Source organism: Petaurus breviceps, unplaced genomic scaffold (assembly GCF_028583685.1).
Source record: "Petaurus breviceps papuanus isolate PSGF00001 unplaced genomic scaffold, PetGlider_PUasm1.0 207, whole genome shotgun sequence".
Classification (NCBI taxonomy): Eukaryota; Metazoa; Chordata; class Mammalia; order Diprotodontia; family Petauridae; genus Petaurus; species Petaurus breviceps.
This window is the reverse complement of record NW_027185850.1, coordinates 10,912,177-10,938,975: the sequence shown is the minus strand read 5'-3', so window position 1 is coordinate 10,938,975 and position 26,799 is coordinate 10,912,177. Positions and strand designations below refer to the sequence as shown.

General features: G+C 42.1%; 1 protein-coding gene and 1 long non-coding RNA gene across 3 annotated transcripts in view; one reads left to right on the top strand and one right to left on the bottom strand.

The window, feature by feature from the left end:
• LOC138164742 (ribonucleoprotein PTB-binding 2-like) overlaps window positions 1–26,799 on the top strand; it is a 98,519-nt gene that overhangs the window by 6,941 nt on the left and 64,779 nt on the right. The window lies entirely within an intron of this gene.
• Window positions 17,404–23,756, bottom strand: LOC138164787 (uncharacterized). 2 transcript variants are annotated; one of them, XR_011169179.1, is made up of 3 exons: window positions 23,459–23,625; window positions 21,032–21,410; window positions 17,404–18,272 (listed from the first exon to the last, which is right to left on the bottom strand). It is a non-coding gene; the product is annotated as an uncharacterized lncRNA (long non-coding RNA). The 2 variants fall into 2 exon arrangements; XR_011169178.1 differs by lacking the exon at window positions 23,459–23,625 and adding an exon at window positions 23,635–23,756 and having other exon boundaries at window positions 17,406–18,272.

Genomic DNA, 26,799 nt, shown 5'->3' with positions numbered 1-26,799 from the left:
GATGGATGGATGGATGGATGGATGGATGGATGGATGGATGGATGGATAGATGGACTGCTGGGCCTGCTGGCATCTGATTGGGAGCTCAGGAAAAGGAAGTGATTTGAGAAGGAAGATGACAAGCTTTTTTGCCTCTTTTTGTATCCCCAGTGCTTAGTATAATACCTGGAACACAGTAGGCACTTAAATTTTTATTGACCTCAAAGAATCATAGATCTGCCTGCCACCCCCACCCCCACCCCCACCCCCAGAAAGCACTGGGAAAACAAAGACAAAACCCAGTCCTGGCCCTCAAGAAGGTGACATTTTTCCTTGGCAGCCCCCATCTAGGTAAATGGGTCATGTGAGGCCAGGCCAGCGGAGGTAAGATCTGAAGCTTGGAGGTGTGGTGCCTAGGACAGGCCAGCAATTGAGAACTTTGGAAGAGGGGAAGATTGGAGAAAAGAAGGACAGGAAAATATTGAGTTCTCTTTTGGACGTATTGAGTCTGAGATGCTTACAGTGGGAGCTACAGTTTAAAATTCCCAATTAGCAGTTGGAGATATAGGAGTGGAGCTCAGGAGAGAGGCTAAAATTGGATTTATAAATCTGGCAGTCATCGACATAGATGATAATTGAACCCATGGGAGTTGAAGAGGTTGTGAAGAGATGGTGTAGAGAATATAGAGAGAGAAAAAAGAGAAGAGGACCCAGGACAAAGCCTGGGAGAATGCCCATAGTTAGTGGGTATGACATGAATGACCAAATAAATCATCTAGGAGATTTAGGATTGGGAAGACAGGTAGGAGGAGAGTCAGGAGAGAGGAGTGAGTCTACAAGAGGAAAGCAGAGAAGGTGGCCAGCAGTGACAAATGCTACAGGGGCCAAGAAGGAAAAGCACTGAGAAAAGTCCAACACATCTGGCAGTTAGGAGATGACTGCTTTTGGCAGTTAGAGGGTGGTCGTGGTTGGTTGTGGTGGCCATTCTCAAAGAAAACCAATAACATCACAAGGGTGATGTCTTGACTTGCTCAAAAACTGATTAGGGATATTTGAGAGAACTCTGGGGGGAAAAACACTGAATACCAAAGGAGGCATTGCGGTGGCACCATGACTTGAGGATTAAATTGGAGTCAGGAAGACCTGAGTTTCAATCCATCCACAGACTCTTACTAGCTGTGAGACCTCAGGCATAGATACAGCCTCTGTCTGCCCAGGTTTCTCTTCTGTACCATGTGACTTACACAATAGCACTGCCGTCCCAGGGTTGGCGTGAAAATCAAATGAGACAATTTTTGTAAAGCTCTTTGCAAACTTAAACATTTTGAAATTCGTTCATGTCATCTACATTTTCAGTCTCTCTCTCTCTTTATATATATGTACACACACACACACACATATTGTCCCAAGTATTATTTGTGCCTGTGTTTTTAAAAGAAATTTCATCTCCCTTTGTATAGAAGAAACATGTATCAATAGTATTCCTTGAAGGAAGTACTGAGATAAACCAGGGAAAAACTGGGATTAGAATTTGTCTTTGGAGAGGCTGGTGAAGTATTTGCACCATGAGGTCTTCGAAATTCCAGATGTTGCCAATTTTATCCTAGAGATCTTCTATAAATTGATAGAAATATCTATATCTATGTCTACATATAGATGTGTGCATGTGTATCTGTACATGTGTATACACACACACACACACAGAGCAATCTTAAGACTTAAGTGACTTGCCCAGGGTCACACAGCTAGTGTCAAGTGTCTGAGTCTGGATTTGAACTCAGGTCCTCCTGACTCCAGGGCCAGTGCTCTGTCCACCGTGCCACCCAGCTACCCCAAATTGATGGATATTAAGATTTAATCAGATTCTTTAAGGGAATATTGTGTAGATGAGCTTAGTGTGTAACATGTTAGGTAAAAAGAGCCTAGTTACAGTCAGGAGGACCTTCGTTCAAATCTCCCCAAGAAACTTATGAGACACATAACTCTGGCTGAGTCACCTAAGTTCTTAGAGCCGGGGACACTTCTCTAAGACACGGGATGGCAAATATTGTGAACCTTTGAATCCCCAAATCCCAAATCTCCCTGAGAGTCGGGAGAGTCTTTAGCAGCCATAGTCTAATCCGTCCCTAAAAGGAAGCCCCCCTAGAGCAGACCTGACCTACCAAACGAAGTGTTCATGAGCACAGCTCCCTCCTCCTCTTCCTTCCCTCTCCCCCCTCCTTTCCCCCTTTCCCTTCACCCCTACCCTGTTTCCCGTCCCAATCCCTCCCAGGCTACCTTGTCCTTCACTGCTTTGAATGTATTTGCATTTCCTCCTCCCTTTATTTATATGTCCTTTTCACCTCTTCCCTTGGAATGTCCGGGCTTTGCCAGTGGGGATTGTTTCTTTCGCTGTATTTATATCACAGATGCCAGCCTAGGGAGCGCTTAGCCCGGGGTAGATGTTTAATAAATGCCTGTTGATTGATTGGTTCGGCGGCTGCAGGTCCGCTTGATGAGTCTGTTTTCGCTCTCTGGCTTTACCAGGGCTATTATGGGTAACTCGTCATCTCTGCTCTTGAAAGGCTAAGATGGCTCTCTACAATGTTGCATGGGAGGCCTTAGGTAGTATCAGTTTTCAGGGTTTGAACTTCAAATGAAACAGAGAAGTTTTCTAAGGAGCTGCCGTTGGTCAAGGTATAGAATTTGTATCATGAAAGCCAAATGATCATTCCACTCACAGAGTAGCAGTTAGACCGCAAAGAAGGGAGAACATCCACCGCCCACATCCAGCACTGTGTTCTCGGAGTCAGAATTGGCTGGCGGTGGTGACTGAGCAGCTTCTACTAACAAGAGTAGCTACCATTCATATGGTGCTTTTAGGATTGTAAATCACGCTTCACCCTTATCTCCGTTGATTCTCACAACAATCCTGTGGGTCTGGTGCTATTATTATCCCCATTTTACAGAGAAGAAAACTGAGGGTCAACCAAGTCACAGGATTTGTAGAGGGTCACACAGCCAGTAAGTGTCTGAGCTGGGATAGGCGGATTGGAGGAGCAGGATTTAAAACCTGGTATTTCTGACTCCAAGTACAGCACGACCTCATTAGTCTGACACGTGGACTTGTTAGTCAATGAGTATTTAGCAAATGCATCCGATGGGCCTGGCATTGGGCTTCAGGGGCCTTCCTTTGTATCTAGCGGCCAGTGACTGGCATATAGTGAGCATCTGGTAAATGGTCCATTGACTGACTGGCTGTGACAAGTGTTGGGAGATACCAAGAAAGAAAAAACTAATGGGGGAGAAAACATGCAAATAACTGTACATGCAAGGTATCTTGGGAAGGAGAGAGAAGTCTTGGGAAAAGCCCAGTGTTCATCTTCCTGAACAGATCTGGGATTTGACAGTATGGTATATTCCCTCTCCTGACACCGATCAAAATCTCTCCTTCCTTAGTAGGGCTGACTTTCTTGGGCTAAAGTAAAGTCCGTCTTGTATAACACCTCAAGAAAAATGAAACATCTTTTTTTTTTTTCCTCAAGTACTGCCCATTTAAGTTAATAAATAAACAAGTATTAGTAAGGTAAGAGTGTACATTATATTTGCATTGCATGATGAAATCCTGAGTAAAAATAAGTTTCAAAAATATTCTGAAAACAATTATTTAGCATTGAAATGGGATTTTTAAAAACTTTTCATAAAATACTTTCAATGTAATGGAACAAGCATTAATTAAATTCCTGCTATGTGTCAGGCTCTGTCAATAGAAAGACAAAAAACAGTTCTTGCCCTCAAGCAGCTTAGATTCTATTTGCTGGGAGTGGGGGAGCGGAAAACATATTGATAGAAAATTAAATATAAAATGTCTCTTAAGTGTAACAGTGACCTTGTCTACCCTATGAAACACAAGCGGGGACAGGCCATAGTTGTTACTATTATTCTGTATTTTACAATTACCAGCAGTCATGAACATTGCCCTGTAGAGAGAACAGAAAGAGAGGATCGTATGTGAACTTGTAAGTCTTTGTTGCAGATGGCTTGAGTTCTCAAAAAAAGTAAACAACAAATTCACCGTGTTTGTTTCAATGCTGTCCTGCCTGTCTTTCTCTTCTCTGAACTCCCTTCTCTTACCTCCTATGTATTTATGGAATTATATTTTTAACTGAAAATCTCTTTTCTTCCATCCCACCACCTCTTCCCCATTAGGAAACGGAAAGAGAAACAAAACCCTTAAAACAAATGTGCATAGTTAAACAAAATAAATCCTAATTTTAAAAATTGTGATATATATATATGTATGTATGTATATAATATGTTGCAAGTTGTAGCTTAAGACTATTATCTCTCTGTCAGGAAACGGGTATTATGCTTTTGTCGTGGGTCCTTTGGAATTATGGTTGTTCGTTGCTTTAATCAGAGTTCTTAAATCTTTCAAAGTTAGTGATCTTTACAATGTTGTTAGTTATTTTGCACAAATTGTTCTCCTGGTTAAGCTCATTTCCCTCTGCATCAGTTCTTCCAGTTTTCCCAAGTTTTTCCGAGACTTTTCATTTCATTATTTCTTGTGGCACAGGAGTATGCTGTTATATTAACATATCATAATTTGATCAACCATTCCCTATTTGAGGGGTATGCCCATGGCACTCTTTTCTGTCTTTTTGGCATCCCTACCACTAGACTCTCCTCTTCACCACTCCAGTTCTGTCCTCTCCCCTTAAAAACTTCTCCTGATAACATATAAGCATAATTAAGCAAAACATGTCAATGTCTCAAAATGCATACTTCAATCTGCCCTAGTATTCCATTATCTTTCTGTAAAAGGTAAGAAGCGTGCTTCATCTTCAGCCCTCTGAGATTATGGTTGGTCCTTGCCTTGATACTAAAGAACTCAAGTGTTAAATGAGTCTTTTCTCTAGTATCTTGAAGTTGTTTTTCATTACACTATTGTATTCGTTATAGATACTGTTCTCCTCATTCTACCCACTTCCCTCTGTATTGTTTCATACAAGTCTTTCCAGGTGTCTCTGATTCTGTCCCATTCATCATTTCTTATATCACTAATATTCTATTAAACTCATATAAGCAAATTTGTTCAGCCATTCCCCATCAGATGGACACTTTTTAGTTTCTGTTGCTTTGCTATTAAAAAAAATGCTCTTATAAACATTTTTATACATTTGGATCTTTGGGGATGGGTCATTGTTACAGAAATGTTTTGCAGGAGAATTGAACAAGCAAGTATATGCTGGGGGTATGGCTAGCAGGAATCAGAACAGACTTATTATAGAGGATAACACATGGGCTGAGCTTTGAAAGAAGCTAGCAGTACTGCACAGTGGCCCTGATTGGGGAGTGTGTGTATTTGAGCTTTGGGGGACAGATTGTGCACAGACCAAGAGAAAGGAGATCATACAGTCATGTATGTAATGACAGACAGTCTAGGCTGGAAAAGAAACACCTATGTGGTTTTTATTTTAATTATTTTTAAAGAAGAAAAAAGGTCATAAAATTATATCAACTAATTATAATGTTTAAGAAAATTATATAATTACAGGAAGACACGAATATGTCATGCATATGAGATGGCATGAATAGGATGAGGGAGTCCTCACACAAAAGTGCAGTGAAGTATATGATACTCATTAAAATGAAAGGCTGACTTTGTGCAGATATTAGTGTCAGACGCTAGGAGAAATTAAGTCATACTCTCTGTCCTCCAAGAATTTACCGTCTAGTAGGAGAGCTCATAATTTTCAGGGCCCAAAGTTGGGCCATTCTCCAATCATAATATCTCTGTAGGAAGAAAAATAATTGACTCCTTTTTATCCCAACACAAAATATTTTAGTTCACATTTGTACAGAACTTTAAGATTTGTAAAGCATATTCCTCGCAAGTAAGTATTGTGTTATTATTCCCATATTACTGATGAGGAAACTGAGTCTCACATGAGTGAAGTAATTTGCCCTATGTCCTGCACTATGTCACTATTGAACTGATTGCTCACCTTTCTCCTCTCTCTTTTTCAATGCTCCATCATTTCTTCCAATGGCATCCTTGAACAAGCCTTAATTGGCCACTTATTTGTCTTTAATTCTTGCTTCTATCCCTCTTGACAAAATGGCTGTATCGGGGTGTAAGGGTTATGGGATTTAAAGATCTTCCATGCCCCGTTGGACTTGCTGACGTAGCAGGAAGGGGCGGAGCAAGAGGAAGCGGAAGCCAAGCTAGCGTTCTTTCGGTGGCTGGCGGTGGTGGTGACGGCGGCAGCAGCAGAGGCAGTGGCAGCGCGAAGCCCTTTTTGAGTTAGGACTGCTAAGGACTTTCTGCTAAGGACTCCTGCTGAGGACTGCCAGGGGCCGGAGCTGCTGGGAGTGCGCTTCCAGGACGCTGGGTGGTTGCTGTGCGTGGGGAGAGGAGGACCTTTGCCTGAGGTAGCCTGTTCTGTTTTAAAGGCTTGAAAATGTGGGTGCTTTCTACTTTATCTACCTGTGCCAATGTCATAACTACTCTGATGGCTTTCACTTTCTGGTTTTGGGACTCAGTCTTTTGGTATCTTAATAAATTTTCTAGTTTATTTCCTCATATGGCAAACATGACGTATTTTCTAATGGATAATTATATCAGCATATTTGTAATCTCTATAGGCATTGTGAATATGGCATTGCTGATACACGGGGACAGGAGAAACAGTGTGTTTTGAGGAAAGGGCACAAGGCTGAGTCAGCATCACTGTGGGGGGGGAGGCAGTAGAAGGTCTAATTTTTTGTTAGGGTGCTCAGTGCGTTGGAATTCTCCGTTTCTGAATTGTAAATGACAGTTTCCTGTACTAAGATCTTAATATGATGACATTTCTAGCATTTCTTCTAAATGGGTGCTTTGATGGAGCCCCTAGATCTCACAGGTGAATGAGCACTCTTTGCAGTGATGTACATTGAGCTTCAGACTTCAAGGTTGACCTCCTTGACTCTCATCTTTTTGGCCATAGCCTCAGGAATTGCCTCCACCAGAAGACCAACACAGGATTTTGCCTTGGGAGCTCCAGTGCCTTTCACATTTATTTATTCATTTTGGTCTGGACTTGGAATTTCACCCCCATGCAAACTCCTGTCACCAATGCCCATTGGCAACTTGTCTGTAACACAGTCTTCTTGGAGTGGGTTGGACGGGGAGATGAGAGGTTAGGTGACTTGTTAGTAATTTCAGTGCAAGTATGTGTCTGACCTAGGACATGAACCCTGCTATGCCTTGATCCTAAACCAACCTTTTGTCCACTATGCCATGCTGCCCGCCAGGTCTTGCACATAGTAGGCACTTAACTCATTGAATTAAGTTGAACACTGATTAGAAAAAACAAAATAAAAATATTCTACTCAATCGCAATAGCTGTTGTCTTGGAGAGGATAGAATATCTCATTACACATCAAAGAGAAAGCTATTGTTCTTAAACTGGGAGTGTGCAAAGAGGCAGATATAGACTTGAAACAGGAAAAACTTCCTAATAATCTGATATCTCATTAAGTGGAATGAGTTGCTTCATGAAGTAATGAGTTTCCTCTTAAAGGAGGGTTTCAGCTAAACCCCTGATGACCACTTGTCACCTATGTCCTAGATGCGGTTTTTATATAGACCTACATTAAACTAAATACCTTCTTAGAGCCTTTCCAACTCTGCTGGTGTTCTTGGGTCTTTACTAGATGCTTCATTAATATTTAATTAGCAGAAACCCTTTTGTATTAAGTGACTGTTTTGAAATCACAGTTTCTTTTATCTACACTTTGATTTTAATATTAGTCTTATTCTTGTCTTATTTCCCCTGCAATTGAAATTTTTAAGAAGATTCCCTAACTTAATGATTCCATGATGGCAGATGGAAGGTCTTACTTTTCAATATAATAAGCTTTCCTCTTTGAAAGCATTGAAAGGAGAAAGATCGAGAATGGGCCTGTAATTGCATTATTAAGGGAACCCTTGAGTGAGGAGATTGTTTCCACTAATGCTGGCTCGTTCATTCTCTACAACTTCTAGTCTTAGAGATCAGCTTGGACCTCTGAGAGAGGGATTACATGAGGTGCCCAGGGCCAGAGTCAAGATTTCAGAAGAAGGACTTGAACCTGGGTCTTTTTAGCTGCCTCTCTTTACATTATTTATATATAAACACACACATATAATTTATCTGTTTATGTATATGTATACACACATATATACATACACATAAGTATGATATAAAACATCACTTTCCAACACCAAAGTTATATTGCATTAACACTTCTCAAAATAAAAGGATCTGGTCCTATAATTCCATCCATGTGGAGAACTCTCGGAGTGAAAACTCCCTGTATTGATGCAGAATGGCAACTTATTCGTAACATGGCCTTAGAGAGTTGCTCTATGATGTTGAGAAGTTAAGGGACCTGTCCATGGTCCAAAAGGCAGGATGTGGCAGAGGCAGGACTTTCAATCTAGACTTTTCTCTTTCCAATATCGTCCTGACTCCACTTCTCATCTGGTTTGCACAATTGTTCTGTCACTTGAAGGGATCGTTCCTGACACGTTGTCTTTGGGAAAAGGAGAAAACAGTGGTTTGCACCCTCTAGGTGTTCAGTGACAATCTGTCGGTTTACTAAGAAATGTAATCTTTGAATTTCTCATTGCCATACATAGACCTGGACCTTATTAGGGTTACGTGCTTTGTGATTGTTAGCCTGGAATTCCTCCTATAATTTGCTTGGCTTTTTTGTTTTTCTAAGCTTTAAAAAAATTTGTCATTTTTGCATTTGCTGTCTTATTTCTCCTGTCTATCATCTGTCTATGCATGTTCTAAAATATATGAAAAGTACAGCTAAAGAATCTGGTACTGATGTCCATGACCATCTACTAATGTTATGGATAGAAAGTGGCATCTTGTTCAGGGTCTGCTTTCTGGAATTGATGACTATTAAACCTTAGTGGAAAATAGAAGGGGAAAATACTGAATTTCCCTCAGCCCACAGTGCTAATTATGTAATTTGCTACAATTATGAGTGTAAATGTTGATTATTCTGAGGAGTGTGGCCCTCCAGCTGTTGGAGCAGAGCTTAGGTGTCCTCAGGCTAGCTAAGTGATCAAAAACAAGTAATAGTAGCCAGGGGACCCCCAGCACCATATGGGAGAGCAATTTGAGGAAATCTGTCAGCCAAAGGGAAGTTTGGTTCTGACAGGAGGGTAACTAAGGGCAGCATGGATGCAGAGAAGCAAACCCTGGCCTTCCCTGACTTGGCAGGACCCCATTCTGGACAGGATTCTAAGTTATGGAGATGGTAGAGATCATGGGTTCGAGGGTGGTGCCCTGAAGGACGCAATATGCCACTGTGGTGGAAGGGACATTTGACTCTCCACGGGCTAAAATATGAATCTATTTTTTTCTGTTTTCTGTGACTGTGGTTAGATCATATAGTGTGTTCAATTCTGGGCATCACATTTTTGGAAAGATGTTGGTACGTTGGAGAGCATTCAGAGAAAAGCTGTCAGAATGGTGAAAGACCTTGAAATCAGGCCATATGAGGATTAGTTGGAGAAACTTGAGATGCTTAACCTGGACAAACTTAGTTGGAGCATGGTAACTGTCTTCAAGCATTTAAAAGCTTGTCATGCAGGAGAGGGGTTATTAAATCAGAGATTTAGGGCTGGATGTGCCCTCAGTCTGGCATCCTCATTTTATAATTGAGAAAGCAGATCCAGAGACTTTAACTTACTTGGCCAAGATCATTCAAGTAGTTAACTCATGGCCTCACATGACTATTAACCAATGAGGATTTATTAATTACCTACTCAGTGCCAGGTACTGAGCTAAGTTCTGGGGAGACTAAGTAAAATCACCACCCTCTGCCCTCAAGGACCTCACATTCCAATGGGGGGGGGAGGAAGAAACATACATGTATAATAAAAATAAGACACATAATAAAAAGCAGATACAAATAAGTTTGGGTGCAAGGGCACTGCCAGTTGGGAAAGACCAGGACAGGTATCCTGTAGATTGGTGGGCACTAAACTGTATCCCTGCAGCTGCACATTGACTTAGAAAACCACAAGTTAATATTATCTAGGCTTTTTTTAATTTTATGTATTTTTTAAAATATTTGCCAATTAAGTTTTAATCCGTTTCCAGCAGGACCTGAGAGTGTCCTTTAGTGCTAAGGTCTGAGGCTACAAAGAGAGGCAAAAACAAAACAAACAAAACACTCCCTGTTCCTAAAGAGCTCAGAGTATGATGGGGGACAACATGCTAGAACCTAGGTACCACAAGATACAGACAGCAGAAATTGGGGGAAGTCTCAGAAGAAAACACTGCAGATTAAATAGGACTAAGAAAGACTTCTTGCACAAGGTGGGACTTCAGCTGAGAGTTGCCGATCACCAGGGAAGCCAGGAGGGGGAAATGAGCCTTCTAGGCAAGGGGGCAGTCAGAGAAAACTCTCAGATATAGGAGACTAGTATCTTCTTCAACGAAGAGCAAAGAGGCCAGGGTCACTGGGTCACAGAGTAGAGCAGAGGATGGTATTATAAGGAGAGTATGAGGCATCTACATGGCACAATGGATCCTGGAGTCTAAAAGACCTGAGTTCAACACTGGCTTTAGACACTTATTAGATGTGTGACCCTGAGTAAGTCACTTCACCCTGGTTGCCTCAGTTTCGTCTTCTGTAAAATGATCCAAAGAAGGAAATGGCAAACCACTCCAGTATCTTTGTCAAGAAACCCCCAAAGAGGGTCACGAAGAATTTGACATGACTGAACAATGACCAGTTACCAAAAACAACCAAGATAAACAAAAGCTCTCATGGGTTTGTGATATTTTGTTTTAAAGGATAGAATGTAACAACAATGACAAAAAGTCGATAATTTTAAGAGTAGAAAGAGATGCTGAGATCAAAAAGTTTGAGATTTGTTGAAGTAGAGTTCTTTTTTAAGCAATTCATGGCTTCAGATTTATTGAGCATTCGGTGAATCCTCAATCTTGCCTATTTAGTCCATTCCATTGACCTGCTTGTCAGTTGTTTAACCCATTCTCTGGAGTTTTGACGTCTGCTGCTTTAGATAAACTCTGGAAGTGATATTCCTTCTTCATCTTTTCTCTCCTTGTTTCCCTTGATACATCATTTCTTCCTCCAAACAGATTTTATCATCTTGTTTAGCTCTTTAAATTACTCTTGTATGTTTGCAAGATAGACTTTGGTGAAAAAATCCAGGAATCCTGTTTAGGAAGAGTGGTAGAGAGGGAGCTTGAGATGAAAAGGGCTATGGTGGCAGAACAGGGCTGGTTTTCTTATTATCTGGATGGAAAGTGGAGCTAAATGAGGAGTTTGGGATGCCACCTATCACAAGCCTGGCACAGAGGGGTGTGATATGGTTAGGGACCGGACTTCTCTCTTTGTATCCCCAGCACCAAGAACAGTGCCCAGCACAGAGCAGTCACTGAATAAATGCTTATTGATTGGTTCTTGACTTGCCTAATGGATAATTCCATCCTTCAAAAGACAGAGGAACTAACAAGGAAACATTCTCCTCTGAATCTATTGAATTCTCACTGCCAGGCAAAGACTGGTTGTTAGAAGTTAATTGACAGAAACTTTGGGGCAAAGTGATTATTATCTCTTACAGTTTGTGAGAGAGGATAGGAAATCTTGGCATTCTCTGATGTAGCCTAATTTGAGAAAAACCAGATTTCCAAAAAAGTATTGGTAGAATCACATGGAATAAAATTCTACAGGGTAGGCTAGCCAAGGGAGGATGGGAACTTCTCAAGAATGGATTTCTATGTATGCAAAGAGAATAATCTTGAAAATCAGCCACTGCCTACTATGAGCTGGGGGCTGTGCTAAGTGCTGGGGATACAAAAAAACAGTCCCTGCCCTCAAGGAGCTCATAATCTGATGGATTTGTTGTCTGAAGAAGGTATTGTGGATGCACAGAGAACTTACCAACCACCTTGGATTTTTAAAAGATATGCACAAAAGATAGAAATAAAGGTAGATAATAGAAATTGGTCATGAGAGTGTGGCATGGTCTGGTAAAAATAGTGTAAGAAACTGAGTCTCATGAGGTTATAGTCAAGATAACCTAATCTCCTTATCTGATAGGGCTACTAGACTTGCAGATCAAGAGAACGTTCTGGTTTCCCTAGATTTTATTTTATTTTTTTCTTTTTGGAGGGCAACTGGGGTTAAGTGACTTGCCCAAGGTCACATGGCTAGTTTTTGTGTTAAGTGTCTGAGGCCAGATTTGAACTCAGGTCCTCCTGACTTCAGGGCTGGTACTCTATTCACTGCACCACCTAGCTGCCCCTGTTTCCCTAGATTTTAGTGATGTGTTTGATCACGTTTCTCATAATACTCTTATGGAAAAGATGGAGAAATGTGGGCAAGATGGATTTGGAACCGATTGAATGACTGGACTCTAAGAGTAGTGATTCATGTTTCAATATCTATGTCTTAGGAGGTTTCAGGGGAATTTCTCAGGGGTCTATCCTTGCTCCTTTGCTGATCAATACTTTTATCAATGAATTGGATGAAGGCAGAGATGCCATACTTGTCACATTTTTTCTATGCCTTAAAGCTGGGAGGGATGGTTAACCCAGAATCCAAGAAGATTTAGGTTGGTTCATTTTGCTGACTTTACTAGTACACTAATATTAAACGTGGGTAGGATAGGGGTGTGTCTGCCCCAAGCAAGTGAGGACTTCCCCTGGCTGAATGGGTGGATGAGAACAATTTGTTCCAATGGTCATAAAGGCAGCTGAAGCAGGTGTCTCGGAGAGCTTAGAGCTTGGTCTGACATTGAAGACGTCATCCACTATATCCAGGGCCATTGGCTAAAGTATTTCACAATGGTTCAGAAAAATTGGTTTTCCTAGTACAAGATAGGGGAGATATCATTAGATTACAGTTTTTCTGGAAGCTTCAGTAAACTTCAAATTAATTATGAGTGTGATATAACAGTCAGCAATGCTCATACCGTTGTGGGGTTCATGCACAGAAGCATAGCTTCCAGGAATGAAGATAAATCCATAGTCCCACTCGCCTGGTACCTGGTGGGATGACATATCTTCACTCTTGTTGTGCTACACTTTAGGAAGGATGCTGATAAGGAGGGCAACCAGGAGGGTGAAGGGATTTGTGTCATATGACCAAGGGACATTTGGCATGGAGGAGAAAAGATTCAGCGAAGATGCAATAGCTGCCTGGAAGTCCTTGAAGGATTGCCATGTGCAGCAAGGATTAGATTGGTTTTGGTTGACCCATGAAGAGGGCAGAACCAGGAACAGTGGGTGGAAGGAATAAAGAGATAAATTTAGGCTTGATGTCAAGAAAGCCTTCCTGGTGAGTTAAACAGTCCAGAAATAAAAACGGCTGCCTTGGGAGGGAGAGGGATTGCCCTTTCAGAAAGTCTTCTTCTAGTGTAGTGTAGTGTAGTCTAGTCTAGAGAACTGCTCATGGAGAATGCTGCAGAAGGGTTTGAAGGAGAATGTCCTCGCAGGGTCCCCTGGGCAGTGGAGAATGTGCCCTGCAGACTGGTGCTGGACAGTGTTGGCTACAAGTCATCCAATAAGGCCCCTTGGGCTCTTTGGTCCCAACTTTGAGGTTATCCCCCAGTGAGGCTCATGTGCTGGGCTGTAATGTAATGCCAAAAGAAAGGCAACTTCCCAAGGTTCAGAATACCAGCATAGGGGCTCTCCATTTTATTCAGTGACAAACCAAGAACAGAGAAGATCAAAACATGACATCATTCCAAATACAGCATTTACTAAGTGTGATTAAATAATCTCCAAGTACTACCCACCCCAGGACCTTCCAATCATTCAATCAATTACAAAGTCCCTGTTCTAAATACTTCTCCACCCCTAGGCTATACCTTCATTTGGTCCACCAGAAAACCCCTCTTCTCAAATGGAGATTAGTTTCCAAACATAGGTAAAGTACCTTCATTTGTCAATCACAGAGCACAATAAGGTCAAAAGTTCCCCACCCCTGGATCACAATTGAATCTACCCCAGAGTTACATCAAGTTTAAACACAGCACTTAATACCCAAATGGAGGTCTTTTCTTCATCTTGACCCGAGGCAAGTTCTCAGCAATCTTAGTTCCTGGGGAGACAAGGCTTAGCAAGGCCATAAGATACATTGCCAGTCCCTTCATGAATTCATCCTCTGTCTGTAGAACAGTCCTAGAACCCCTGAACACATTAGCAAAGCCCTCTCCCAGGATTTCTGTAAACATAAAACAAGAAAATCCTTCTTCAGGGCTTCTGAACCAACAGAAAGGCTCCCAGACCCCTGCAACAACAGCACTGTCCTTCACCAGTGGACAGTATTCACTCTGTCTGCAGGACAGTCTCCAGACCCCTGCAACAACAGCACTGTCCTTCACCAGTAGACAGTATTCACTCTCTGTCTGCAGGACAGTCTCAGGGCTTCTTAGTGAACAGCCAGGTTCCAGGACTTCTTCAACAAAAGGACTGTCTTTCACCAGTGGACAAATCTGGCAAAATAACATCAAAACAGACAGACAAAGTACCAGCAAAACAGCCATGTCTCCTCAGTCCTTGGCAGCTCAGGGGGCAGGTCTCAAAAGTCCAGGGCAATTCAAAGCGTCCACCAGCAATTCTCTTAGTCTCTCTCTCTCCACGAGGTGCTGCTTTCAAAAAAAAAGTTTCTTCTGCCTCTCTCTTGTGTCTCTCCAAATCTAAGTCACCAGCTCCTCCCAGTTCAGGACTTTCTTTTCACATCAACAAGCCCATCCCACAGGTGGGATTAACAAGCTCTGGGTTTTAACACAATCAATTTGAAAACCAAGCCAATACAGGGGAATCTTTAATTGCCATTACTATCACATGGGCACACCAGGTCTATACTAGAGTGCCTGGATGAAGTAGGTTCTGTGAGGACGTCGCCACCACCATGGATGACAGCACAGCCTCCTCACTGGCCAAGTCCTGCTCTGACTGCCTTAGGCTGCAAGCTGGATTACTCCCTTATGGAGCCCCTGCTCAAAAATGAGGTGTCCAGCCTTTCTCCTTCAAGGACTGGGAGAAGCTGGATACAGAAGAGGTGGCTCAGGGCTGAGCATCTAGGAAGACTCCAGGAAAAGCTGATGCTGTCGCTAAGAGGGCATGGAATCTTTAACTTTGGACCAGAGTGTAGGAGGGTCACTTCAGGAAGGGGAGAGATCCAAGAATGTGACCTAACCTGGACCGGACCAGAGAAGGGACCAGGAGGCACAAAGGGCACCTTCTCCCTCCCCCAGGGCTTTCTGCCCACCCTTACTTTTTCAGGAATCCCTGAACTGTGCCACTATTTCCAGTGCCTTCTATCTCTGTTCAGATAGAGGGGGGAGTAGATGGGCTTCTGAGATCCCTTCCAAGCCCAAGATCCTGGCACACCTTGATGGCACAGTTAAATGTGTTGAATGAGCTCTTATGAAGGGAGCCTGATGGCTGCCTAGAGGTGCCGAGTAGACGATAGAGACGTTTTTAGTATTTGGCCCAGACAGTGAACCGGAGAAGCCATGTATTCCCCAAATGGATCTCTTATCAGGAGGGAGCCTCAGCTACAAAGGGCTATGTAAGACTATCCTGCTGGTTCTTAGGGGAAAAATAAATGAAAAAAAAAACCCAACAGTTGTTCCCACATTGGCTCAAAGAAAATAAACGTGGGTTGAATTGGGTTTGGAAAACAGCAGCCACAGCATTCAAGGGTTTGGGAGCTTTGAGGTTCCACCAGAATGCTTAGGTGACACAGAATCTGCTCAGTTCTCAGACACTATGTGAATTATCAGGATTTTTAGGAACACTACCGGAGTAATCTCCATTTAGAGACTTCTTGTAAATCAAAGTTGGCTGTGTCTGAGAAGAAAGGACAAAATATTGCTTCTCCTGCTGTCTCTCAATAATATTACCAAGGGTCCATCTCTAGAGTAGTGGAGGGGGAGGGGAGAAACAAAGAGAAAGAAAAGAAATTTACATGTTAACTTGTATATTAAAGGAAATATTAAGTTGTACATGATGGATTTATATTTTCATATGCAATCATCTTATTATATTATGGAAATGCTTGTTTTATTCCATAAATTAAAAATAAAATAAATTTTTAAGATGAAAATAATATTACCAAGGAATTCACATTTCCACTCAAACTTCAGTACAGCACCTCTCTAAAGTGGTGAAAAGTATATCTGCCTAAAGAATGAGAGATAGCACTCTCCCTGGTCATTGACAGATGCGCTCTTCAGCCTGCTTATGACTCAAGAACTGTTTTAACCCTTGCATTCACCTTCTCCTCTTGAGTACCTTCAGCTACATAATATTATTATTATATTACATAACTTTGTCAGTGAATTTCACATTAGCTTGCATTCTTCGTTGTCCCCCTTCCCTCTTTGTCTCAGTCTTGCCTTCATGACTACAATGACTACAACTTCCCAAGTTCAGATACTATACCTTCTGTTTCTTCTCTGTCTCCCACAGAGCCTAGCCCTCTGCCAGGCATGAGGGAATCATTCAGCAAAGGCTTCAGAGCCATTAATATTGTCCAGAGAGTAAGGAGAAGGGAGAATCCAAAATGACTCCAAGGTTCTTAGCTTTGGGGAGGAGAAGTTGTTAGAGGATGGCATCATTGGCTGAAATAGAGGAGTTGGGAAGGGTATAGAGCTGGTGTAGTTGGGGAGTTGTTTTGCTCCATTTTTGTTATTATTCAATCATTTTCCACTCATGTCTGTCTCTCTGTGACTCCATATGGAGTTTTCTTGGTAAAGGTACTAGAGTGGTTTGTCCTTTCTTTCTCCAGCTCATTTTACAGATGAAGAAACTGAGGCAAACAGGGTTAGGTGACTTGCCCAGGGTCAAACAGCTAGCAAGTGTCTGAGGCTGGATTTGAACTGAGGAAGATGAGTATTTTCAACTCTGGGCATGTTACTCTAGCCACTATGCCTCCTGACTGCCCTCCTTGCTCCAGAGGAGGCTTCATTAGGTTTTGTTGAATTGAAATAGATTTAAATTATTCGACTTGAAAACAACAATCCTTAAATCTAATATATTCACATGATTTCTTTAAGAGTACTTTATGGCTAAATGCTTGGTGATAATTGATTTTCATGAAGGATTTAAGTTTTTCTTTTAAAATAATCTTTTCTGAGAGAGTGTGATATTTTGGATAAAACAGTGACCTTGGAGACAGGAAGGCATGAGTTCAAATGACATGTCTGATAGTAACTGATGACCTTGTGTAAGTCATTACTCTTGTCAGGTCCTCAGTTTCCTCATCTGTAAAACAAAGAGTTGGATTGGATGACTTGTAAATTGTCTTCCATCTCCAAATCAGTGAATCCTAAGTCCTTCATTACAGAGTGGAATGAGTTGTGGAACATTTTGTTAGTGTGCCACATACTTTCATTCATGGTCTGTTCTTTTTCAGCCAATCCTAAATACTAATATTCCTCTTGAATGGTTATTGGCTCTTGTTAAGAGAGCTCTGCTTCTTAAATAATAGGGTCATGGATACAGAACTGGAAGGGACCCCAAGAGACAGTTAGTGAAAACTCTTAATTTTACAAATGAAGATGCTGAAGCCCAAAGAAAGAGGTTGTGACTTGCCTAAAGTAATGTGAGTACTGAATGGAAGCCAGAATTTAGCTCAGAATGGCGCTCATGTCTTAGTACTCCAAGTTCAGTGATAATTATGATTGGTGGGATGGTTTCACATTTGAAAAAATCATTCAGGCATAATTAATAATGCCCTCCCACCATCAAAAAATGCTCTTTGGATCACATCTAAGACTTAAGGATTTCAGAATAGTTTAATTCTAAACACTGTTGCAAGTGGATTTATTATAAATGAGAAACAAAGTCTGAGCTATGAAATTCAGTAGAAAACATGCATAATAAAGTGGGTCCAGGGACCCTCAACAGGCACAAAGACCCTGAATACAGATTTTATGTTGGTTTTTATATAAAGAAAAAAAAACACAGTAAACAGGATACAAAACAGTATGTAGGATTCAGTAAGCTGATTTATTTTTGGAGGAAAGATTAGGGATTTTCTAGAGTATGTGGTTGGGGGAGGCAATGAGCAGGTGGAATTTCCCCAAATCAGGTGATCTATAGAACTAAGTCTCAAAATGGAGATTGTTCACAAAATCAAGTCAATCTGGTTTTCACAGCACAGCAGTTGATGAACATTTTCCCTGGTCATGGTAAGTGCTTGTGGATTCTCCACAACTTGAAGGTGGCATTAGATCCTTTTTCAAAGTATATTTCATAGTTAGGTTCAGATTTATGTCCCTAAATTAAAAAAAAAATTAATATTTTAAAAAAAATTTTCTGCATGTCCTCCTGTACCAAACATATTATTTTGTGATTCCTGGTAGATCAACAAGAATAGTAGATGGAGTTTTTGGAAAGAGAAGTGAAAAGCCAGGAGAGGAGCACCCTCCTTTCCTGCCCGCTTGTGCCTATGCTTTACCATTGCATTGTTTGATCTACTGCAAAGGAAAAGGGGCCAGAGAGATGCATTGTTGAGCCATCAGTCCAAAACCTTTTTTGGGGGGTATTTCTTTGTATCCCCAACATTTAGCATAATGCCAGGTACATAACTCACTTAATCAATGCTCTAAAATTCACATGAAGCAGATTTGACAAACTCACTGACATATGAACTCATTTCACTCCTTCCCCACTCACTCTAATGCAACAGGTCATCACTGTGGGGCTGCTGTATTGGAGACACTGAACTGGAAGCTGGAACGGTACAAAAGCCCTCAGCTTCCCTTTGGGGGAACTGACAGGCCCAGTAGGGAGTGAAAGCCCGCTGCGTGAGAAGTCCATAGTGCTAGCTTGGAATCACTGTGAAATGAGGAGAACAGCAGTGAGCTTATCTTTGGCCCCCTCCAGCCTCCCTTTTCTGTTCACGTTGGCGCCTTTGCCCCCAAGTCTGCAAATCTCTCCTGACAGCATGGTGGTCAGTGCACTGTTGGGGCTCCTGAATGTAGTGGGGTTGGCAATTGTTGTGTGTGCAAGGTTCCAAAACAAGACAAAGGCATTAACTCTAGGAGCACCATTTCCTGTCTCCCAATTGGCCATAGACTTGATCTTCAAATTACTAGAAGTTTTTGAAACTTTTACTTGAAAAAAGTAAAATAAAGTAAAAGTTTCAAAAACTACTAGTAATTTGAAGCATCAAATCTATGACCAGTTGGGAGACAGGGAGTGAATGGTGCTCCAAGGGTTAATGCCTTTGTTTGTCTTGTTTTGGAACCTTGCACACATTAAGGTGGCTATTATTTCCCCTTCCTCACTCCCTCCCTCCCTCCCTCCCTCCTTCCTTCTTTCCTTCCTTCCTTCCTTCCTTCCTTCTTTCCTTCCTTCCTTCCTTCCTTCCTTCCTTCCTTCCTTCCTTCCTTCCTTCCTTCCTTCCTTCCTTCCTTCCTTCCTTCCTTCCTTCCTTCCTTCCTTCTTCCTCCTTCCCTCTTATTCTCCCTCTCTCCCCCTGGTTTTGACTTCCTAGGACCCAGGTAATAATCCCAGTTCTGAAACCTCCTACCTTACTTAACTGACCTGGGACAAATAAGGAATTTCACCTTTCTGGCTTTCATTTTCTCTCCCAGTAAAAGGGGTTTGAACCCTAGTACATCAAACACATTTTTACTACTCTGTGACTCCCCCTTCCCCAACCAGTCCATGCCAAATTAGAAATACCAAAGTGGGGGGCAAAGGTTGAATGGGGACCATAGTGAAGAATGAGAGCTGACTGGTGGGAAAATGAACAATTTAGACCTGGGTTGCCCTGGGTTGGTATTATATGGTGCATTCATGGATTTCAGATAATTGATGGTCTCAGGTCACCATGAAATGGTTAAAATTATATTGTTATCTCTCATTGAAGAAAGGAGGGAGGGAGATATGGAATACATTAATTTACTGGTCAGAGCTTTATAGTTTTTGGTCAGAGGCTGTTGCGAAACATCCCCCCATCAACACACAGAAATAACAGATACAATGTGAACTTGAGAATAAATTATATGGTTGTTAAAAACAGAACAGAGAGTGAATGTTTGAACATAAAAATGTAACATTTTACAGGTAATCTAATAATAAGAATCATGATCAGCACACCATCATTTTGGTTAAAGTGCTGTGTATAAAACTAATCCCAAAGCCTTCTTTGAATTGCGATGCAGAAAGGGAGCCCCTCTAAAAGGTCTGAGGAGTCAGCTGGTCAGTAGTTTTCCTTTCTGGAAATGTTCTTGTGTTAGCCTAGAGGGTTGGTGTAGGTCCAGATACAGAGAGCATAATTGCCAAGACTCATCATGCACACCTCCCTGAGCTTGGTCCCTTCCTCTGCCTCCACCCAACCCTGAGGGCTCACCCTCATTTACAGTGTTACCTGGTAGGTAGCCTCCTAAATGGTCTCCTTGCCTCCAGCTTTTTATTCTCTAGTTTGCTCTGCATGGACATGTGATTACCCCCAAGCACTAGGCCTAAGAGCCTCATTTTACTTCCTTTTGCAGTCACCATAACCCAACAGATACAGGGAGCCAACCACGTAGGAGACACTGAGCTGGGAAATACCAGGAACATAAATGACCCTTTGGGGGAGTTTGCTTGACCTTCTGGTGCCCAGCTCTATAATCTCCAGCCCCCCATTGACTCCCTTTGGACCAATGTCCACTGCCAACTCTCATGTTTGGCATATAAAACATTCACACCCTGGTCCCGACCTACCTTTCCACTTGATCATACACTGGGCCTATCCTCCTGTCCCTACATCGAATTCAGGTTTTATAGACCCATAGGTGCATACAATGTGGAAGAAAGAATCCAGGTTACACAGTGGATAGGGACCTTGGTGTAGAATGGGAACGATGCGAATTCAAATCCATCCCGAGGCACTTACTGGCTGTGTGACCCTGGGCAAGTCATTAAAAAACCTCATTTGTAAAATGGGGGTAATACTAGCGCCTGCCTCTCAATGTTGTTGTCAGGATCCAATAAGATCACAAACCTTAAAATGCTATGTAAATGGCAGCAGTTATAAGACTTACTGCACACGTAGGTTGTCTCACACAAGCTCCTTCAGGGCAGACTTTTCCTTTGTGTCTCTGAATGTCCGCTACACACAGAGCGCCCAGTGGTACATCATTAGGAACAGGAGTGTTTAAAGATTAACCCGTATCATAGTGTTGAGGCGAGAAAGTAGATGATTTTCCCCACAGTTACACCAACCAAACACAAGAGGTAGAGAGTTTTCTGATCACCAATTGGAAGAGAGGAAAAGATTCCAGTCCTGGCAATCCTCAGACAATGGCTTTGAGATAGACTTGAGTAGCCATTGGACGCACTGAGGGACGTGTTGCTTCCTGTGTCTCTGGCTGCCTAGAGATCACCTCTGTCAAAGGACCCGGATGCATCCTCTTATTCTTCCTGTAAAGTTGTTAGAGCAGAAAAAAGAAAAAGATCTATTTACTTGTTGATGTGAATGGCAGACAATTAGTGATAGAATTCAAGGAGCCACCAGAAAATGACCTGGAGCTGTTTAGTAAGGGAAGCCCTGTGTGTTCTCTGGGGTTAAACAATAAATAAAGTGGGGGTTTTTTGGTTTTGTTTTTTAATAACAGTGTCCCTGTCCTGCCTCTTTCAGGGCTGATATATTTGTTGTTGGATCTTTTCAGGCTGATAACATTCTCAGAAGGTGTTGGATGTATAGTTTAGAGGCTATACCCAGGAGACTTAATAAGTACCAGTTTCCTTGATTGGATTTATTATCTTCCTGGGTAGAAGGTATGTTTTATTTCAAGCCAACCCAAGGAAGAGATTGTAGTATTGACCCAAGTGAACAAATTAGCCAGAATCCCAGTTACGGACTTTTTAAAATAGCTGACAGGAAAAAATTCATTCTACTCTGATGTGTCTAGAAGAAAGAAATGCCTGTGAAAGGCAGCCCTTATACAGCAAAGACCATTGCACATGACGTCTGCAGACCTGGGCTTGCATTCTGTGTGACCCCAGCAAAGCACTGAACCTGCCTCCTCATCTAAAAATAGGGGATAATGACTTTCCCTCCTCTGTACCTCAAAGGGCTGTGGGAACAAGGTGAGTGTGAGGCCATTTCTTAATGCTGCATCGTGATGCAGGGACCTTGTGGATCAGGGAAAGAATAGTGAGGGACCTTAGACTGTGCAGTGGATAGAGCCCCCTGGCCTGGAGTTGGAAAGGCCTGAGTTTGAATTCTGCCTCAGGCACGCAAATCACTTGACCTTGATTACCTCAACTTTTCAGGGGAGGAAAGAAGCATTTATTTTATTCATTTATTTTTTTTTAAGCAATCGGGGTTAAGTAACTTGCTCAAGGTTACAAGGCCAGTTATTTCTGGGTGTGGTGCTGAGTGTCTGAGCCCGGGATTCGATCTTCAGGTCTTCTCAACACTGGAGCCGGTGCTCTTACTCGCTGAGCCACCTGGCCGCCCCTGAGCAATTGGGGTTAAGTAACTTGCTCAAGGTTACATGGCCAGGTGTTTCTGGGTGGGTGCTAAGTATCTGAGCCCGGGATTCGATCTCCAGGTCTTCTCAACACTGGAGCCGGTGCTCTTACTCGCTGTGCTACCTGGCCGCCCCTAAAGAAGCATTTATTAAGTGCTTACTGTGTGCCAGGAATTGTGTTAAGTGCTTTACAAATATCATCTCACAACAGCCCTGTGAGATAGATAATATTATTATCTCCATTTTACATTTGAGGAAACTGAGGCAGGCAGAAGTTAACTGACTTGCCCAGGGTCACATAGCTAGTACATATCTGAGGTCAAATTTGAATTCAGGTCTTTCTGATTCCAGGTGCATCCTTCCATCCCTAAGACTCTTAGGTGCCATATGGAGGGTGTGGAGGAGAGTTAAGAGTAACAAGGCTAAAAACCTAGGCAGGAGCCAAGTTATAGCTTGGGGGTTTTAAACGAGCACCAGCTCATTCTCGATGGAATGGGGAGCCCCTACAGTTTATTGATAGAAGCCCATGCTTGGGGTGGGGGGAGGGAAAATGGGGTCAGAGTAGGATATAAACTCCCTTTGGCATCTGAGTGGAGTGAAGAGACGCTTGGTTCTGGGGGGCAAGGGACACCCCAGTTAGCTCTTCCAGTGTTCCAGGTGAGAGGTGATGAGGGTTTGAGCTAGGGAAGTAGGCTATATGGGGGTGCTAGGGGGTGCCACCGTGCACAAAGCCCCTGACATGGAGTCAGGAAGACTCATCTTCCTGAGTTCAAATCCACCCTCAGACACTTACTGGCTGTGTGTCCCTGGGCAAGTCACCAATCTCTCTCTGCCTCAGTTTCCTCATCTATAAAATGTAATAATAATAGCACTTACCACCCCCCCACTCCCTACCCCCACCCCCCAGCCCAGGGTTGTTGTGAGGACCAAATGAGATGATATCCGAAAAGCCCTGAGCACAGTCCCTGGTAATAAGTGCTATATAAATGTTACCTAGTTGCTGTTGTTTACTCTGCTTAGATGCCCTCCTCCTCTGTCCTGGACCACCATAATTCTGCCCATCCTTTAAGGCCCCACAGATGCTGTCGTCTTCCTGAAGGCTTCCCTGATCCCCAAACAGATGAGATCTCTTTCTGCGCATTTCTGTTTTCTCTCCTATCAAGTCCTACCTTGCTCCACAGCTCTTCTGGGTCTGCTTCTCTCTCCTTCCCTGCCTCACCCCTCGTCTGAATTCCTCCTTTAGGGCAGGGACTGTCTTACTCATCCTAACACCTGGTCTGATTTCTTTTACATAATAGGCATGATGAAATGAATATTTGCGAAAGAGAATGACTTGGGTTTCTCAACCTTTAGAGTTGATTTGAAGCAATGAGGTTGAAAATGAGTGGCATCCTTGAGGGGAAGTGGGGATCAGCCAAGTCTTGGGACCAATCAGGCTCCCTTGTAAACACAGACTGCTGGCATTTGGGGGAAAAATGTTAAAGTATTAGTTTTGTTTTGAAGTTCATCTGGTCAGAGATCTATACTAGAAAATCCTTTTAAATATGCTGCTTTTATTTGAAATTTCAGATTAAAAAAGCACCTCTTAACTAGAAAGATGGTTAGACTGTGTTGGTTAGGTTGAAAGAGCTAGCTGTGGGATGAGCACCTTCCCCTTTTCTGTGCCCTGGGTCAGGGCTATGTCCTTAGAGAGTTTGGATAGCGACAGGGTCAAGGTAAGGGGCCATTCATGGCAGGAAGGGCTCTAGCTTGCCGAGCCTGGCCTCAGACCTTGTCCCACTCATCATTTTTTCTTTACTCAACTTCTACTGGCTCTAACCTGTAGGTGAATCATAGAGCCCATCTAGCCCACCTTTTACCTGGCCCAGGACATTCATAATTAAAGCTTCCCTAACAAGGGCTCAACCAGCCTTTGACTGAATAACTCTATGGGGGCAAACCTACTGGCTCTCAAGGCAGCCTGCATAATAGAAGGTTTGTCTTTACACTATAGCCAAATTTACCATTTTGTGCCATAACCCATCTTGTTCCCAGTTCTGCCCTTCAGGGCCAGCAGAACAAATCCAATCAACCTCACTTGGATGACTTCTCAGACGCTTGAAGATGGCTGCCTCTATGTCTGTCCCTCTACCCTCTTCCTGTCACACACATGGGTGACACCAGACTTGGGCTCCATGGTCCACACCTGTTGAAGAGGCAGATTGGAGTAGGGGAAAGATCATTGGTCTGAGAGTTGGAAAGTCTGCATAATGGGCACACACAAGCTGAGAAAGTTAGAAAAGACAAAAATTCAACTGTGCTTACTGTTTATTGATTATAAAAAAAAGCATTAGGTTCAGTAGAGCCTTCAAGGCTTCTGTCCCAAGAAGACATTGCCCACATAGATGTGATGCTTATGCAAGATTCCATGATGTAGACTAGCCATCTCCAAAGTGACATGCATTGCATGGAGTTCAATGAGGTAAAAGAATGATGATGATGGTGGTGGTGGTGATGGTGACGATGATAATTTTGCTACCAAAAGTTTTTTTTTCTGCATCTATTGATATAATCAGATTGTTAAAAACTTCTTATTATTGATGTAATCTATTATGTTAATCATTTTCCTTATGTTAAACCATCACTGTATCCCTGGTATAAATCTCATTGGATCATAATGTGTAATCTTTGTAATATATTGATATTGTCTAGTTTTGGATCGACGAATCCTCACAGACTGGACAAATGGAAGCTGGTGGAGTAGTGGACAAAGCACTGGTCCTGGAGTGAGGAAGGCCTCAGGTTAGATCCAGCCTCAGACACTAGCTGTGTGACCCTGGGCAAGTTACTTCCCGGTGTCTGCCTCAGTTTCCTCATCTGAAAATGGGAATAACAATAGCACCTCCTGTACAAATGAGATGATGTTTGTAAAGCTCTTAGCGCCGCACCTGATGTATAGTTGGTATTTACATGCTTATTTCCTTCCCCTTCCTTCCCCCTAGAAAGATTTCAGCAAAGAGGCTGTGAATTGAAGATAATCCTAATGGTGTGAGCAAAAGTGAACAAAAATAGAGCGACGGTTGGTCCTAGCTTCCACCTCTCCCACTCCTGGCCCTGGCTCTCTGTCAGCCATTTTACAAAGTAAAAGCCCCAATGACCAGGCAGCCAAAATCATTCAGAATTATCAGGACGAGTATTAGAAATACAGATTTATGTCAATTGTCACTAATGATTAATGATGGATTTCACATCTGGAAATATTGGCTAATAATTGTATGAAGTAATGAGGAGCAATGCTTTTGAAACCATCCTTTTCTTACCCACAATTCAGTCTCCCTTCCACTTGCACACTCTACAAGTTGGAAACAGCATTTCCTGATCTGTTTAAATATCTTCCAAATGCAGAATTGGCATTGAATTGTGAACTTTTGATTTGTTTCTAGAAATAATTGGTTGATGTCAAGGAACATGGAAATGTAATAGCTGAATTTCAATGAAAACTCTTCTGTAAATGATGGATTTCAAAAAAAAGGATCCTGCTTTAATGAGGACAGTCAGTGATATGCTTCCTTCATTTGGAGACATGTGGATTTTTCTGCTCTGAGAGACTTTAATACCAAGTTTTTCAATAGATGATTTAGAAGGAAATTCTGAAATTTCTCTCTCACAAAGTGTTGGAACAAGACTTTTGAAAGCATGATATGACAATATGTAGCCATATTGCTCTCAGAATAATTAATAACATATTTAAGTCAAAGAAACATGTTTTGCACTATTCATAAAGACAATAATAAAATATGGTTTATCTCATTTGTAAATTTCTTTTTTGGTGCATGTTACATAGTTCATGCAACATGTTCTCACAAAAGAACATGCATGTAATTTATGAATAAGTACAAATATATTTGGAGTGAGTATTCAGTTTTCAAAGATTGATATTGCTATGCAATAAAAAAAAGTTTGGAGATTACTGGTAGAAACACAGAGATAATCTTAGTTCTACAATTCTCTTGAGTATCAACATACGAATAGTAAAATAGGGGGATACATTTTCACTCGAAGTATTTACTAGCTAGTATAGGTAGACAGAGCTCTGGCTTTGGTGTCAGGGAGACCTGAGTTTGAATCTTGTCTATGATGCTTAGTAGCTGTGTGACCCTGGTCAAGTTAGTTAACCTCTGTTGGCCTCAGTTTCCTTATCTGAAAATAGAGGATGTTTGGAAAGAGGTTGTTAGCATCAAGCAGGATCTAGAGGATGCAGTACATTGTAAGGAGGACTGGATTTGGAGTCAGAGAACCTGAATTCAAATCGCATGTTGTCTATTCCTCTCTCTCTCTCTCTCTCTCTCTCTCTC